At 54.2% G+C, this 17,212-nt stretch overlaps 1 protein-coding gene across 2 annotated transcripts in view; it reads left to right on the forward strand.

Moving 5' to 3' along the window:
• Positions 1-17,212, forward strand: part of atp8b4 (ATPase phospholipid transporting 8B4) — a 363,747-nt gene that overhangs the window by 106,500 nt on the left and 240,035 nt on the right. The window lies entirely within an intron of this gene.

Raw genomic sequence — 17,212 nt, forward strand, 5'->3', positions numbered from 1 at the left:
TCTCTCACTTAATCTCCCTCTCTCTCACACTCTCCCTCTCACGCACTCTCCCCCTCTCTCTCTCTGATGCACTCTCACTCTCTCTCTCTCACGCACTCTCCCTCTCACGCACTCTCCCTCTCTCTCTCTCACGCACTCTCCCTCTCTCTCTCATGCACTCTCCCTCTCACGGACTCTCCCTCTCTCTCTCTCACGCACTCTCCCTCTCTCTCTCTCACGCACTCTCCCTCTCTCTCTCTCACGCACTCTCCCTCTCTCTCTCTCACGCACTCTCCCTCTCTCTCTCACGCGCTCTCTCCCTCTCTCTCTCTCACGCACTCTCCCTCTCTCTCTCACGCACTCTCCCTCTCTCTCTCACGCACTCTCCCTCTCTCTCTCTCTCACGCACTCTCCCTCTCACGCAAACTCCCTCTCTCTCACGCACACTCTCCCTCTCTCTCTCACGCACTCTCCCTCTCTCTCTCACGCACTCTCCCTCTCTCTCTCACGCACTCTCCCTCTCTCTCTCTCACGCACTCTCCCTCTCTCTCTCTCACGCACTCTCCCTCTCTCTCTCTCACGCACTCTCCCTCTCTCTCTCTCACGCACTCTCCCTCTCTCTCTCTCACGCACTCTCCCTCTCTCTCTCTCACGCACTCTCCCTCTCTCTCTCTCACGCACTCTCCCTCTCTCTCTCACGCACTCTCCCTCTCTCTCTCACGCACTCTCCCCCTCTCTCTCACACACTCTCCCTCTCACGCACTCTCCCTCTCACGCACTCTCCCTCTCTCTCACGCACTCTCCCTCTCTCTCTCTCACGCACTCTCCCTCTCTCTCTCTCACGCACTCTCCCTCTCTCTCTCTCACGCACTCTCCCTCTCACGCACTCTCCCTCTCTCTCTCTCACGCACTCTCCCTCTCTCTCTCTCACGCACTCTCCCTCTCACGCACTCTCTCTCTCACGCAAACTCCCTCTCTCTCACGCACTCTCTCTCTCTCTCACGCACTCTCCCTCTCTCTCTCTCACGCACTCTCTCTCTCTCTCTCTCACGCACTCTCTCTCTCTCTCTCTCACGCACTCTCCCTCTCTCTCTCTCACGCACTCTCTCTCTCTCTCACGCACTCTCTCTCTCTCTCTCTCACGCACTCTCTCTCTCACGCACTCTCTCTCTCTCTCTCTCACGCACTCTCCCTCTCACGCACTCTCTCTCTCTCTCTCTCACGCACTCTCCCTCTCACGCACTCTCTCTCTCACACACACACTTGCTGGAAACCTCTGACCCTGCGCGTGGTTGTGATTTTTCAGTCTCCGGTTTGGCTGAGCACCAAATTCTCTGTTCTGGCAGTGGTGGTGGGGCGGATGAGATGGGAGAATTCCACCCATTCTCTCACACTGTTCCTCTCTCTCTCCCTCTTGCTCTCTCTCTCTGTCTCCCTCTCTCGCTCTTGCTAGCTCTATCACGCACTGTCTCACTTTCTCTCGTTCACTTTCTCTCGTTCACTTTCTCTCGTTCACTTTCTCTCGCTCACTCTCTCTCGCTCACTCTCTCTCGCTCACTCTCTCTCGCTCACTCTCTCTCGCTCACTCTCTCGCTCACTCTCTCGCTCACTCTCTCGCTCACTCTCTCGCTCACTCTCTCCCTCTCTCTCTCACGCACTCTCCCTCTCTCTCTCACGCACTCTCCCCCTCTCTCTCACACACTCTCCCTCTCACGCACTCTCCCTCTCACGCACTCTCCCTCTCTCTCACGCACTCTCCCTCTCTCTCTCTCTGACGCACTCTCCCTCTCTCTCTCTCTGACGCACTCTCCCTCTCTCTCTCTCTGATGCACTCTCCCTCTCTCTCTGATGCACTCTCCCTCTCTCTGACGCACTCTCCCTCTCCCTCTCTCTGACGCACTCTCCCTCTCTCTCTCTCTGACGCACTCTCCCTCTCTCTCTCTGACGCACTCTCACTCTCTCTCTCTCACGCACTCTCCCTCTCTCTCTCTCTCGCACTCTCCCTGTCTCTCTCTCTCGCACTCTCCCTGTCTCTCTCACGCACTCTCCCTCTCTCTCTTTCACACACTCTCCCTCTCTCTCTCACGCACTCTCCCTCTCTCTCTCTCTGACGCACTCTCACTCTCTCTCTCTGACGCACTCTCACTCACTCTCTCTCTGACGCACTCTCACTCACTCTCTCTGACGCACTCTCACTCTCTCTCTCTCTGACGCACTCTCCCTCTCTCTCTCACATTCCCTCTCTCTCTCACGCACTCTCCCTCTCTCTCTCACGCACTCTCCCTCTCTCTCTGACGCACTCTCCCTCTCCCTCTCTCTCACGCACTCTCCCTCTCACGCACTCTCCCTCTCTCTCTCTCTCACACACTCTCCCTCTTTCTCTCTCTCACACACTCTCCCTCTCTCTCTCTCTGTCACGCACTCTCCCTCTCTCTCTCTCAGATGCACTCTCACTCTCTCTGACGCACTCTCCCTCTCTCTCTCACTTAATCTCCCTCTCTCTCACACTCTCCCTCTCACGCACTCTCCCCCTCTCTCTCTCTGATGCACTCTCACTCTCTCTCTCTCACGCACTCTCCCTCTCACGCACTCTCCCTCTCTCTCTCTCACGCACTCTCCCTCTCTCTCTCATGCACTCTCCCTCTCACGGACTCTCCCTCTCTCTCTCTCACGCACTCTCCCTCTCTCTCTCTCACGCACTCTCCCTCTCTCTCTCTCACGCACTCTCCCTCTCTCTCTCTCACGCACTCTCCCTCTCTCTCTCACGCGCTCTCTCCCTCTCTCTCTCTCACGCACTCTCCCTCTCTCTCTCACGCACTCTCCCTCTCTCTCTCACGCACTCTCCCTCTCTCTCTCTCTCACGCACTCTCCCTCTCACGCAAACTCCCTCTCTCTCACGCACACTCTCCCTCTCTCTCTCACGCACTCTCCCTCTCTCTCTCACGCACTCTCCCTCTCTCTCTCACGCACTCTCCCTCTCTCTCTCTCACGCACTCTCCCTCTCTCTCTCTCACGCACTCTCCCTCTCTCTCTCTCACGCACTCTCCCTCTCTCTCTCTCACGCACTCTCCCTCTCTCTCTCTCACGCACTCTCCCTCTCTCTCTCTCACGCACTCTCCCTCTCTCTCTCTCACGCACTCTCCCTCTCTCTCTCACGCACTCTCCCTCTCTCTCTCACGCACTCTCCCCCTCTCTCTCACACACTCTCCCTCTCACGCACTCTCCCTCTCACGCACTCTCCCTCTCTCTCACGCACTCTCCCTCTCTCTCTCTCACGCACTCTCCCTCTCTCTCTCTCACGCACTCTCCCTCTCTCTCTCTCACGCACTCTCCCTCTCACGCACTCTCCCTCTCTCTCTCTCACGCACTCTCCCTCTCTCTCTCTCACGCACTCTCCCTCTCACGCACTCTCTCTCTCACGCAAACTCCCTCTCTCTCACGCACTCTCTCTCTCTCTCACGCACTCTCCCTCTCTCTCTCTCACGCACTCTCTCTCTCTCTCTCTCACGCACTCTCTCTCTCTCTCTCTCACGCACTCTCCCTCTCTCTCTCTCACGCACTCTCTCTCTCTCTCACGCACTCTCTCTCTCTCTCTCTCACGCACTCTCTCTCTCACGCACTCTCTCTCTCTCTCTCTCACGCACTCTCCCTCTCACGCACTCTCTCTCTCTCTCTCTCACGCACTCTCCCTCTCACGCACTCTCTCTCTCACACACACACTTGCTGGAAACCTCTGACCCTGCGCGTGGTTGTGATTTTTCAGTCTCCGGTTTGGCTGAGCACCAAATTCTCTGTTCTGGCAGTGGTGGTGGGGCGGATGAGATGGGAGAATTCCACCCATTCTCTCACACTGTTCCTCTCTCTCTCCCTCTTGCTCTCTCTCTCTGTCTCCCTCTCTCGCTCTTGCTAGCTCTATCACGCACTGTCTCACTTTCTCTCGTTCACTTTCTCTCGTTCACTTTCTCTCGTTCACTTTCTCTCGCTCACTCTCTCTCGCTCACTCTCTCTCGCTCACTCTCTCTCGCTCACTCTCTCTCGCTCACTCTCTCGCTCACTCTCTCGCTCACTCTCTCGCTCACTCTCTCGCTCACTCTCTCGCTCACTCTCTCGCTCACTCTCTCGCTCACTCTCTCGCTCACCCCCTCGCTCACTCCCTCGCTCACCCCCTCGCTCACCCCCTCGCTCACCCTCTCGCTCACCCCTCGCTCACCCTCTCGCTCACCCTCTCGCTCACCCTCTCGCTCACCCTCTCGCTCACCCTCTCGCTCACCCTCTCGCTCACCCTCTCGCTCACCCTCTCGCTCACCCTCTCGCTCACCCTCTCGCTCACCCTCTCGCTCACCCTCTCGCTCACCCTCTCGCTCACCCTCTCGCTCACCCTCTCGCTCACCCTCTCTCTCGCACTCTCGCACTCTCGCACTCTCTCTCTCGCTCTCTCTCTCTCGCTCTCTCTCTCTCGCGCTCTCTCTCTCGCGCTCTCTCTCTCTCGCGCTCTCTCTCTCTCGCGCTCTCTCTCTCTCGCGCTCTCTCTCTCTCTCGCGCTCTCTCTCTCGCGCTCTCTCTCTCTCTCGCGCTCTCTCTCTCTCGCGCTCTCTCTCGCGCTCTCTCTCTCTCGCGCTCTCGCGCTCTCTCTCTCTCGCTCTCTCTCTCTCTCGCGCTCTCTCTCTCTCGCGCTCTCTCTCTCTCGCGCTCTCTCTCTCTCGCGCTCTCTCTCTCTCGCGCTCTCTCTCTCTCGCGCTCTCTCTCTCTCGCGCTCTCTCTCTCTCGCGCTCTCTCTCTCTCGCGCTCTCTCTCTCGCGCTCTCTCTCTCTCGCGCTCTCTCTCTCTCGCGCTCTCTCTCTCTCGCGCTCTCTCTCTCTCGCGCTCTCTCTCTCTCGCGCTCTCTCTCTCTCGTGCTCTCTCTCTCTCGCGCTCTCTCTCTCGCGCTCTCTCTCTCGCGCTCTCTCTCTCTCGCGCTCTCTCTCTCTCGCGCTCTCTCTCTCTCGCGCTCTCTCTCTCGCGCTCTCTCTCTCTCGCGCTCTCTCTCTCTCGCACTCTCTCTCTCTCGCACTCTCTCTCTCTCGCACTCTCGCTCGCTCGCACTCTCGCTCGCTCGCACTCTCGCTCGCTCGCACTCTCGCTCGCTCGCACTCTCGCTCGCTCGCACTCTCGCTCGCTCGCACTCTCGCTCGCTCGCACTCTCGCTCGCTCGCACTCTCGCTCGCCCTCGCCCTCTCCCTCGCCCTCTCCCTCGCCCTCTCCCTCGCCCTCTCCCTCGCCCTCTCCCTCGCCCTCTCCCTCGCCCTCTCCCTCTCCCTCGCCCTCGCCCTCTCCCTCGCCCTCTCCCTCGCCCTCTCCCTCGCCCTCTCCCTCGCCCTCTCCCTCGCCCTCTCCCTCGCCCTCTCCCTCGCCCTCTCCCTCGCCCTCTCCCTCGCCCTCTCCCTCGCCCTCTCCCTCGCCCTCGCCCTCTCCCTCTCCCTCTCCCTCGCCCTCTCCCTCGCCCTCTCCCTCGCCCTCTCCCTCGCCCTCTCCCTCGCCCTCTCCCTCGCCCTCTCCCTCGCCCTCTCCCTCGCCCTCTCCCTCGCCCTCTCCCTCGCCCTCTCCCTCGCCCTCTCCCTCGCCCTCTCCCTCTCCCTCGCCCTCTCCCTCTCCCTCGCCCTCTCCCTCGCCCTCTCCCTCGCCCTCTCCCTCGCCCTCTCCCTCGCCCTCGCCCTCTCCCTCGCCCTCTCCCTCGCCCTCTCCCTCGCCCTCTCCCTCGCCCTCTCCCTCGCCCTCTCCCTCGCCCTCTCCCTCGCCCTCTCCCTCGCCCTCTCCCTCTCCCTCGCCCTCTCCCTCGCCCTCGCCCTCTCCCTCTCCCTCGCCCTCTCCCTCGCACTCTCGCTCGCCCTCGCCCTCTCCCTCGCCCTCTCCCTCGCCCTCTCCCTCGCCCTCTCCCTCGCCCTCTCCCTCGCCCTCTCCCTCGCCCTCTCCCTCTCCCTCGCCCTCGCCCTCTCCCTCGCCCTCTCCCTCGCCCTCTCCCTCGCCCTCTCCCTCGCCCTCTCCCTCGCCCTCTCCCTCGCCCTCTCCCTCGCCCTCTCCCTCGCCCTCTCCCTCGCCCTCTCCCTCGCCCTCTCCCTCGCCCTCTCCCTCGCCCTCTCCCTCGCCCTCTCCCTCGCCCTCTCCCTCGCCCTCTCCCTCGCCCTCTCCCTCGCCCTCTCCCTCGCCCTCTCCCTCGCCCTCTCCCTCGCCCTCTCCCTCGCCCTCTCCCTCGCCCTCTCCCTCGCCCTCTCCCTCGCCCTCTCCCTCGCCCTCTCCCTCGCCCTCGCCCTCTCCCTCGCCCTCTCCCTCGCCCTCTCCCTCGCCCTCTCCCTCGCCCTCTCCCTCTCCCTCGCCCTCTCCCTCGCCCTCTCCCTCGCCCTCTCCCTCGCCCTCTCCCTCGCCCTCTCCCTCGCCCTCTCCCTCGCCCTCTCCCTCGCCCTCTCCCTCGCCCTCTCCCTCGCCCTCTCCCTCGCCCTCTCCCTCGCCCTCTCCCTCGCCCTCTCCCTCGCCCTCTCCCTCGCCCTCTCCCTCGCCCTCTCCCTCGCCCTCGCCCTCTCCCTCTCCCTCGCCCTCTCCCTCGCCCTCTCCCTCTCCCTCGCCCTCGCCCTCTCCCTCGCCCTCGCCCTCTCCCTCTCCCTCGCCCTCTCCCTCTCCCTCGCCCTCTCCCTCTCCCTCGCCCTCTCCCTCGCCCTCTCCCTCGCCCTCTCCCTCGCCCTCTCCCTCGCCCTCGCCCTCGCCCTCGCCCTCGCCCTCGCCCTCTCCCTCGCCCTCTCCCTCGCCCTCGCCCTCTCCCTCTCCCTCGCCCTCTCCCTCGCCCTCTCCCTCGCCCTCTCCCTCGCCCTCTCCCTCGCCCTCTCCCTCGCCCTCTCCCTCGCCCTCTCCCTCGCCCTCTCCCTCGCCCTCTCCCTCGCCCTCTCCCTCGCCCTCTCCCTCGCCCTCTCCCTCGCCCTCTCCCTCGCCCTCTCCCTCGCCCTCTCCCTCGCCCTCTCCCTCGCCCTCTCGCCCTCTCCCTCGCCCTCTCCCTCGCCCTCTCCCTCGCCCTCGCCCTCTCCCTCGCCCTCTCCCTCGCCCTCTCCCTCGCCCTCTCCCTCGCCCTCTCCCTCGCCCTCTCCCTCGCCCTCTCCCTCGCCCTCTCCCTCGCCCTCTCCCTCGCCCTCTCCCTCGCCCTCTCCCTCGCCCTCTCCCTCGCCCTCTCCCTCGCCCTCGCCCTCTCCCTCTCCCTCGCCCTCTCCCTCGCCCTCTCCCTCGCCCTCTCCCTCGCCCTCTCCCTCGCCCTCTCCCTCGCCCTCTCCCTCGCCCTCTCCCTCGCCCTCTCCCTCGCCCTCTCCCTCGCCCTCTCCCTCGCCCTCTCCCTCGCCCTCTCCCTCGCCCTCTCCCTCGCCCTCTCCCTCACCCTCTCCCTCGCCCTCTCGCCCTCTCCCTCGCCCTCTCCCTCGCCCTCTCCCTCGCCCTCGCCCTCTCCCTCGCCCTCTCCCTCGCCCTCTCCCTCGCCCTCTCCCTCGCCCTCTCCCTCGCCCTCTCCCTCGCCCTCTCCCTCGCCCTCTCCCTCGCCCTCTCCCTCGCCCTCTCCCTCGCCCTCTCCCTCGCCCTCTCCCTCGCCCTCTCCCTCGCCCTCTCCCTCGCCCTCCCCCTCGCCCTCCCCCTCGCCCTCCCCCTCGCCCTCCCCCTCGCCCTCCCCCTCGCCCTCCCCCTCTCCCTCGCCCTCTCCCTCGCCCTCGCCCTCGCCCTCTCCCTCTCCCTCTCCCTCTCCCTCTCCCTCTCCCTCGCCCTCTCCCTCGCCCTCTCCCTCGCCCTCTCCCTCTCCCTCTCCCTCTCCCTCTCCCTCTCCCTCGCCCTCTCCCTCGCCCTCTCCCTCTCCCTCTCCCTCTCCCTCGCCCTCTCCCTCTCCCTCGCCCTCGCCCTCGCCCTCGCCCTCGCCCTCGCCCTGTCCCTCTCCCTCTCCCTCTCCCTCTCCCTCTCCCTCTCCCTCTCCCTCGCCCTCGCCCTCTCCCTCTCCCTCTCCCTCTCCCTCTCCCTCTCGCTGTCTCGCGCGCGCTCTCGCGCTCTCGCTCACTTTCTCACAGTTTTACTTCACAGATTCAGAGCTGTGGGAACATGTGTAAGGTGATGGAAAATTGCCTGTGGACTGGGCAGCACAACTAAAGTCAAATCTGTGTTTGTTAACCGGCTGTGGCTGCAATCTAATTTTTTTCCTATGTAAGCACTTGGAAAAATAGTTGGAAAGATTTAACAGATGTGTCAGTTAACTGCTTCAGTTCATTGAACAGATTAATAATTCCCAGTTAATCCTTCAGCAAAGCCCGTTTGTATTCAACGCTTTGTACATTCATATCAACACAAGATTGTACCACACAAAACCTACTTACACCATGGAGAGGCAGTGGCGTTGTGGTATTGTCACTGGACTAGTAATCTCGGGACCCGGGTTCGAATCCCACCACAACAGATGGTGAAATTTAAATTCAATGAAAATCTAGAATTAAAAGTCTAATTGTCGATTGTAAGGAAATATGCTTCTACGGGTGACAGATCCACAGCAATGTGGTTGACTCTGAAATGATAATAATGTTTAAAAAGTGGTACCTGTAAGAGTTGGCATCAGCATCTGTGGCAGGAGACGTATAGGAACCGTTCTCAGATCCTGTGTTGGGAGTGGGAGGTTCTGGACTTTGACAGAATTGAGGAGGTGAATTAAAGTGTCTGCTGAGATATGGTGGCGTGGGGTGAAGCGAGGGATGGAGTCAAGCCTGGAGTGAGCAGGTAATTGTGGTGTCGTTGTTGGGTAGGAAAGAGGGATACATCATGGCTCCCAACCCCCCCTCAATTGCCTTTATTCCTTACAAGCATCAACATTCCCTCACAATCCAACACTTTCAAACCCCGGATTCTGCCCCCTCAGTGTGAAGCCCCACTTGTTGCATCCAGTCTCTCACCTGCCATTATTGTGCGCTGCACGTCAGGTCAGAGGGCACTGGGGATCATGGGGTGAGCAAGCTGGCTGATGGGAACATGTGAGCAGGTAACTTCTTGAGGCCAGGCTTCCTGGTAATGGTAGTTGCTCACGTTTTTGAGTGTAACCGAATTGGTAACTATGTCGGAAGCCATTCTGCATCCAAAGCTGGTGGATTGGAAATTAATTGACTCGTAAATCCTCATCCAGGATCAATCAGTAGTGTTCTACCTCTGAATGCATTCTGATGAGATGTAGGGGGTGGCACGGTGGCACAGTGGTTAGCATTGCTGCCTCACAGCGCCAGGGACCCGGGTTTGATTCTGGCCTCGGGTCACTGTCTGGGTGGAGTTTGCACATTCTCCCCGTGTCTGCATGGGTTTCCTCCGGGTGCTCCAGTTTCCTCCTACAGTCCAAAGATGTGCGGGTTAGGTTGATTGGCTATGCTACATTGCCCCTTGGTGTCAGGAGGATTAGCAGGGTAACTATGTGGGGTTATGAGGATAGGGTGGGATTATTGTTGGTGCAGGCTTAATGGACCAAATGGCCTCCTCCTGCACTGTAGGGGTACGATACTACTGCTAAATACACATCCCTAGTTGGGCTGAATGATCGTGTGATGATAAGGAATAGGAGCAGGAATAGGCCATTTCACCATTAAGCCTGCTCCACCATTCAAAAAGACCAGATCTGATTGTGGCCTTGACTCCATTTTCCTGCCTGTCCGCCATAACCCTTGACTCCCTTGTCGATCAAGAACCTGCTTAGCTCAGTCCTGAACATATTCAATGACCCACAGTGGTGAGCACTTTTGCCTCACAGTGCCAAGGACCCAGGTTCAATTCCTGGCTGAGTCACTGTCTGTGCAGAGTCTGCACGTTCTCCCCGTGTCTGCGTGGGTTTCCTCCGGGTGCACCGGTTTCTTCCTACAGTCCAATAGACGTGCTGGTTAGGTGGATTGGCCATGCTAAATTCTCCCTCAGTGTACCCAAACAGGCGCCGGAGTGTGGCGACTAGGGGATTTTCACAGTAACTTCATTGCAGTGTTAATGTAAGCCTACTTGTGACACTAATAAATTAAGAATAAAACCCCAGCATCCACTGCTGTCTAGGGGGGAGCGAGAAATCCAAAGAATTCTAGGGAAATAACTTCCTCCTTATCTCGATCTCAAATGTGAGACTTTTATTATTTTTCAAACTGTGTCCCCTAGTTCAGTGCTAACCACTGTGATGCCCCAGTGGAAACATTGAGATAAATTTCCTCTGGTGAGACTGAATATATTTTCTCTTCACATCGCTTTTTATATGGTGAATAAAGGGCTACATCTGGTAACAGAATTTGCATATTTTGGTGGTATTTTGATGATATATACGCTGTGGCAACTGGAAATGGGTCGGGTAAAACCACACCTTCACCATCTCGAGAGAAGTTAGCGATGGGCTAAGTGTGCAGGCCTAGCCAATGCCAACCACATCCCCTGAACACATTTTTTTAAAAATCATCTTGTGCATCTACTCTTGTCAAGTCCCTTTAGAAATCGTCATCTCTATTCACTGGATGGGGTACCAGAACAAAACTATCTGCAATTTGGTATTAAATTAGTGATTGCACTCGAGAGAAGGCACAGGGGGCCTGGTGCAGCATTGGTAGTATTGGTAGTATTGGTAGTACCTAGTATTGGTAGTATTGGTAGTACCTAGTATTGGTAGTATTGGTAGTATTGGTAGTACCTAGTATTGGTAGTATTGGTAGTACCTAACACAGTAGTGGATGCAGGAGTTTTGGTCAGAGTAATGGGAGCTTCCCTTTTGAATTTTTCAATGATTTAAGTGGCAGAGAAATCTGGAAAATAGTCCTATTCATTGCTGTAAACAAAATTAGATGCTGTCTTTTTAGTTTGTTCCTGCTGCGAATGGATTTCTGTTGCGAATGGAATTCTGTTGAGCTACTTCCCACAGGGAACTTGTAAATTTGATTTGATTTATTATTGTCACATGTACTGGTATACAGTGAAAAGTATTGTTCCTTGCGCGCTATACAGACAAAGCATACCGTTCATAGAGTACATAGGAGAGAAGGAAAGGAGAAGGTGCAGAATGTAGTGTTACAGTCATAGCTAGGGTGTAGAGAAAGATCAACTTAATATAAGATAGGTCCATTCAAAAGTCTCATGGCAGCAGGGAAGAAGCTGTTCTTGAATTGTTGGTATGTGACCTCAGACTGTTATATCTTTTTCCCGATGGAAGAAGAAGAGAGAATGTTCGGGGTGCATGAGATCCTTGATTTTGCTGGCTGCTTTTCCCGAGGCAGTGGGAAGTGTAGACACAGTCAATGGATGGGAGGCTGGTTTGTGTGATGGACTGGGCTACGTTTACAACCCTTTGTAGTTTCTTACGGTCTTGGTCAGAGCAGAAGCCATACAAAGCTGTGATACATTTGGAAAGGATGCTTTCTAAGGTACATCTGTAAAAATTGGTGCGAGTCGTAGCTGACGTGCTGAATTTCGCTAGCTCAGTGACAGATATGTGTACCCAAGCACCTGTTTGAACCTCAGAATAAAATACTTCCCAAATATATCTGAGTCTGTGAAACCACTTCTGTAATCGAGGCTTAAATAAAACACATCCCTGCGCTCCACACTGATAATAGATAAAGCCACTCACTGCAAAGGATTTTGGCTCACTTAATTCCTTGGAGTTTGGAGCTTAGATGCTGGAGGCATGGTTCCATAATCAGATTCTCTTGTAATCTATATTTGGAAGTTTCTAAAGCAGCTACTCACCTCCCAGTAGGTGAAACTTTCCACCGGTTTTAATGTTCTGTACTTTTGTAATATGGTAATGAGGATGAACACTGAAAGCTGCCTTTTGGGCAGTAGAGCATTTATCTTTCGAAGAATGAATGTCCCATCTTCTGAGGCAGCTGGTTGAAGCCATGTCTTCAAAGCGCCAAGACCTTAATGTATTTCAGTGGTTTTTGAAGACGTAGGGGCATAGTTTTAGGGTAAAGAGGCAGGAGATTCAGAGGGGATTTGAGAACAAAACCTTTTCACTCAGAGGGTTGTAGGAATCTGGCATGCACTGCCTGGGAAGATAGTCGAGGCTGGAAACCTTCCAACCATTAAAAAAAAATTTGGATGCGCACTTGGAAAATCATAACATAGAACATAGAACAGTACAGCACAGAACAGGCCCTTCGGCCCACAATGTTGTGCCTAGCTTTATCTGAAACCAAGATCATGCTATTCCACTCCCTATCATCATGGTGTGCTCCATGTGCCTATTCAATAACCGCTTAAATGTTCCTAAAGTGTCTGACTCCACTATCACTGCAGGCAGTCTATTCCACACCCCAACCACTCTCTGCGTAAAGAACCTACCTCTGATATCCTTCCTATATCTCCCACCATGAACCCTATAGTTATGCCCCCTTGTAATAGCTCCATCCACCCGAGGAAATAGTCTTTGAACGTTCACTCTATCTATCCCCTTCATCATTTTATAAACCTCTATTAAGTCTCCCCTCAGCCTCCTCCGCTCCAGAGAGAACAGCCCTAGCTCCCTCAACCTTTGCTCATAAGACCTACCCTCCAAACCAGGCAGCATCCTGGTAAATCTCCTCTGCACTCTTTCCAGCGCTTCCACATCCTTCCTATAGTGAGGTGACCAGAACTGCACACAATATTCCAAATGTGGTCTCACCAAGGTCCTGTACAGTTGCAGCATAACCCCACGGCTCTTAAACTCCAACCCCCTGTTAATAAAAGCTAACACACTGTAGGCCTTCTTCACAGCTCTATCCACTTGAGTGTCAACCTTTAGAGATCTGTGGATATGGACCCCAAGATCTCTCTGTTCCTCCACAGTCTTCAGAACCCTACCTTTGACCCTGTAATCCACATTTAAATTAGTCCTACCAAAATGAATCACCTCACATTTATCAGGGTTAAACTCCATTTGCCATTTTTCAGCCCAGCTTTACATCCTATCTATGTCTCTTTGCAGCCTACAACAGCCCTCCACCTCATCCACTACTCCACCAATCTTGGTGTCATCAGCAAATTTACTGATCCACCCTTCAGCCCCCTCCTCTAAGTCATTAATAAAAATCACAAAGAGCAGAGGACCAAGCACTGATCCCTGCGGCACTCCGCTAGCAACCTGCCTCCAGTCTGAAAATTTTCCATCCACCACCACCCTCTGTCTTCGATCAGATAGCCAGTTACCTATCCAATCGGCCAACTTTCCCTCTATCCCACACCTCCTCACTTTCATCATAAGCCGACCATGGGGGACTTTATCAAACGCCTTACTAAAATCCATGTATATGACACCAACTGCCCTACCTTCATCAACACACTTAGTTACCTCCTCAAAAAATTCAATCAAATTTGTGAGGCACGACTTGCCCTTCACGAATCCGTGCTGACTATCCCGGATTAATCCGCATCTTTCTAAATGGTCGTAAATCCCATCCCTAAACATTCAAGGGTATGGGACAAGTGCAGGAAAATGGGACGAGCGCACCTTCAGTGGCTGATATTGTTGGTGCAGGGCCTAAAAGGCTGTTCTTAGAACAAGAACATCTGAGGAGAGAGTGAGTGAGGTGCCTCTGCACAAGAGACAGAGGCGAGGGTTATACAGTGTACAGGGCCTTTTCTGCACTGCATGACTCTATGGTATGTTCATGCCTATGTGCTGACAGTTTATTAAAACAACCTGCTCATAACTGATCTGATTTGATTTATTATTGTCACATGTATTGGATTGATTGATGTATTATTGCCGCAGTGAAAAATATTGTTTCTTGCGCGCTATCATAGAATCCCTATAGTGCAGATGGAGGCCATTTGGCCCATTGGGTCTGCACCAACAATACTCTCACCTAGGCCCTATCCCTGACCCAGGCCCTATCCCTGTAACCCCATGTATTCACCTAACCCGCCCATCTTTGGAACGTGGGAGGAAACCGGAGCACCTGGAGGAAACCCACGCAGACACAGGGAGAATGTACAAACTCCACACAGTCAGTGACCCGAGGCTGGAATTGAACCCAGGCCCCTGGCGTTGTGAGACAGCAGTGTCACCATGCCACCTACACAGGCAAAGCATACCATTCATAGAGTACGTAGGGGAGAAGGGAAGGAGGGGGTGCAGAATGTAGTGTTACAGTCATCGCTCGGGCATAGAGAAAGATCTGCCTAATATAAAGTAGGTCCATTCACATCTCTGGTGGCAGCAGGATTGAAGCTGTTCTTAAATCAGTTGGTACGTGATCTCAGACTTTTGTTTACTTTTCCCGATGGAAGAAAGTGGAAGAGAGAATGTCCGGGGGGGTGCATGGGGTCTTTAAATATGCTGGCTGCTTTTCCAAGGCAGCGGGAAGTGTAGACAGAGTCAATGGATGGGAGGCTGATTTGGGTCATGGACTGGGCTACGTTCACAACCATTTGTAGTTTGCGGTTTTGGTTAGAGCAGGAGCCATACCAAGCTGTGATACATCTGGAAAGGATGCTTTCTATGGTGCATCTGTAAAAATTGGTGTGAGCCGTAGTGGGCATGCTGAATTTCCTGAGCACTGTGTGCCCGTATGGTTCCAATGTTTGAAGTATTCTTGGTGAATTGTCTTCTGCTTTGGCGTCAGCTTCCAAACCTGGATTTGCCGCCATTGCTAGGCCCTCGGCCTGTGGAAAATCTAGGCCTTCAATTTGTGGAGTGTTGAACACAGTTCACCGATGACCAAGTCTGGCATTGAAAGAATTTGAAAAAAACAATCCAAGTTTGTGCGTGCAGTGATTAAAGAAAACAGGAGGTTTATGTGCATTTCCTGTACAATGTGTAACCCTCACCTCTGTCTCTTGTGCAGAGGCACCTCACTCACTCTCTCCTCAGATGTTCTTGTTCTAAGAACAGCCTTTTAGACCCTGCATCAAGGTAGATTCTTTGGGGTACATCTGGTAACCGAATTTGCATATCTTTCTAATATTCCGATGACATGTGCAGTGGCAACGGGAAATGGGTCAGGTGAAACCACCTTTACTAACCACATAGATAGTGAAATGGGAGAAAATCTATTTCGAGTCTCTAGAGGAAATTTATCTCAGTCATTCAGTAATAAGAGCTCACTCTGGAGCATGCAGAAAAATAATTGACTACAAATTGCACAAATTTTAAGGTTAGTTTATTTCCAAAATAATTTTTACAACCTCTTATTTTTACCCTACGATGTTTCATGGCGGGGGGAGAAAAACAGGTCTTTGTGAAGATATTTCTTGTGGTGATTCCATTAAAATCATTTGCATTCTGGTCGCTGTTAACTGCTGGAATAAGTGACTCATTAAGTACTAGTGCATTTCAGTATAATTGGCATATTTCAGTCTGGTTTGCAGATGCATAATGCTTGCATTTTGGATCGAGCTTTTGCTTTGAAGTCACGTAAATTAAGAGGAACAAAATAATTTATTTTATACCGAATTGCTGTGTATCTCCGCCCAAAGGAAATCAAGCCAATTAAATTTTGGAATCCAAATGTTCGGGTTCCATGGTGTGCGACGTGTCACATGCCGAGTTGGGAGACGTGTCTGTTTACAATCCCACTACCCCATGACCGGAATTTTACCGCTCCACCCGCCATGGGAATCGGAGCGGGCGAGGGGTGGCCAGTGGAATGGTCCATTGACCTTGGGCAGGATTTTATAGTTTCAGGACGAGTGAGGCCATAAGATCCCGCCCCCACATGTCTCAAGATATGATTAACCGATTTCTCTAGCGCAGCTATACAACCAGATATACTTTACCTATTCATCCCAAAATGACCACTCAAGTCCCAGGTTTCTTCCCTAAGTATCATAGTAATCATAGAGTCCTACAGTGCAGAAGGAGGCCATTTGGCCCATCAAGTCTGCACCGACCACAATCCCAGCCAGGCCCCATCCCCATTACCCCATAATCCCATGCATTTACCCTAGCTAATACCCCTGACGCTAAGGGACAATTTTAGCATGGGCAATCCACCTAACCCGCACATCTTTGGGCTGTGGGAGGAAACCGGAGCACTCGGAGGAAACCCACGCAGACACGGGGAGAATGTGCAAACTCCACACAGTGACCCCAGCTGGGAATCAAATGGGTCCCTGGCGCTGTGAGCCAGCAGTGCTAACCACTGTGGAGCCCCAAATTATTATTATAGTAATTAATCTTTCTAAAAGCCATAATTCTTACATGAATAGCAAAAAAGAGAAGAAATACAATAGAGGAACTCTGCCAATGAGTTAAAAGTTAATAGTTCAATGGGACGGCACAGTGGCACGGTGGTTAGCACTGCTGCCTGACTGTGCCAGGGACCCGGGTTCAATTCCGGCCTCAGGCGACCGTCCATATGGAGTTTGCACATTCTCTGCGTGGGTTTCCTCCGGGTGCTCTGGTTTCCACCCACACTACAAAGATGTGCAGGTTAGGTGGATTGGCCTTGGTAAATGCGCGGGGATTGGGCAGGGAATGGGGTTATGGGTCATATGCTCTTTCAGAGAATTGGTGCAGACCCTATTACTAGCTGGGAAGATGGGGATTGTGAGATTGACAGAGATTTCAAATAATGGCCCTCAAGGTATTTGCTGAATGGCCTCCATTTGCCTTGACCATCAAGAGGAACTCAACCGCACTTCCTATATTTAATGTGAAGTAACTTCACCATCTCAAATGCAAGTGAAGCAACTTTGCCAAATTTCACCCAAGTTGTATGGATTGGTCTCAATCGGGAAGATTGCGGTCCCAGTGGAACTGTAACTGATGTGCAGCTAGATTTTGGAATGGATCTCACTGTTTAATTAACGTGGACTCGAGTTTCCGCCTCTTCACAGTCAGCGGACAGGAAACATTGATCAAGGGTTGACGGTAAGAATTTTGGCTGCAGTAGGAGCCTGATGGGTTATTAAGCTCACCAACTGCTCTCACAGAGTGATGGGCTGTGTTTGTCTGTCCACATTACAGTAGTAACAATGCAGTGCAGCATTACTGTTATCATTGGGCCGTAAGATTATGGAATCCAAGTTCGTACAATCATTGGGTGGGATATTACAGCCTTGCCCGAAACCGAAAAATCCTGCCCGAGATCAACGGACTTTTCCATTGTCCACCTCTCTCCCGCTCCGATTCCCGTGGCGGGCGGAGCGGTAAAATTCCAGTCATAGAATCTCTACGGTGCAGGAGGAGGCCATTCGGCCCATTGAGCCTGAACCGGCAACAATCCCACCCAGGTCCTAGCCCAGTAGCCCCCGGTAGATAAAT

Source organism: Mustelus asterias, chromosome 24 (genome assembly GCF_964213995.1).
Source record: "Mustelus asterias chromosome 24, sMusAst1.hap1.1, whole genome shotgun sequence".
NCBI lineage: Eukaryota > Metazoa > Chordata > Chondrichthyes > Carcharhiniformes > Triakidae > Mustelus > Mustelus asterias.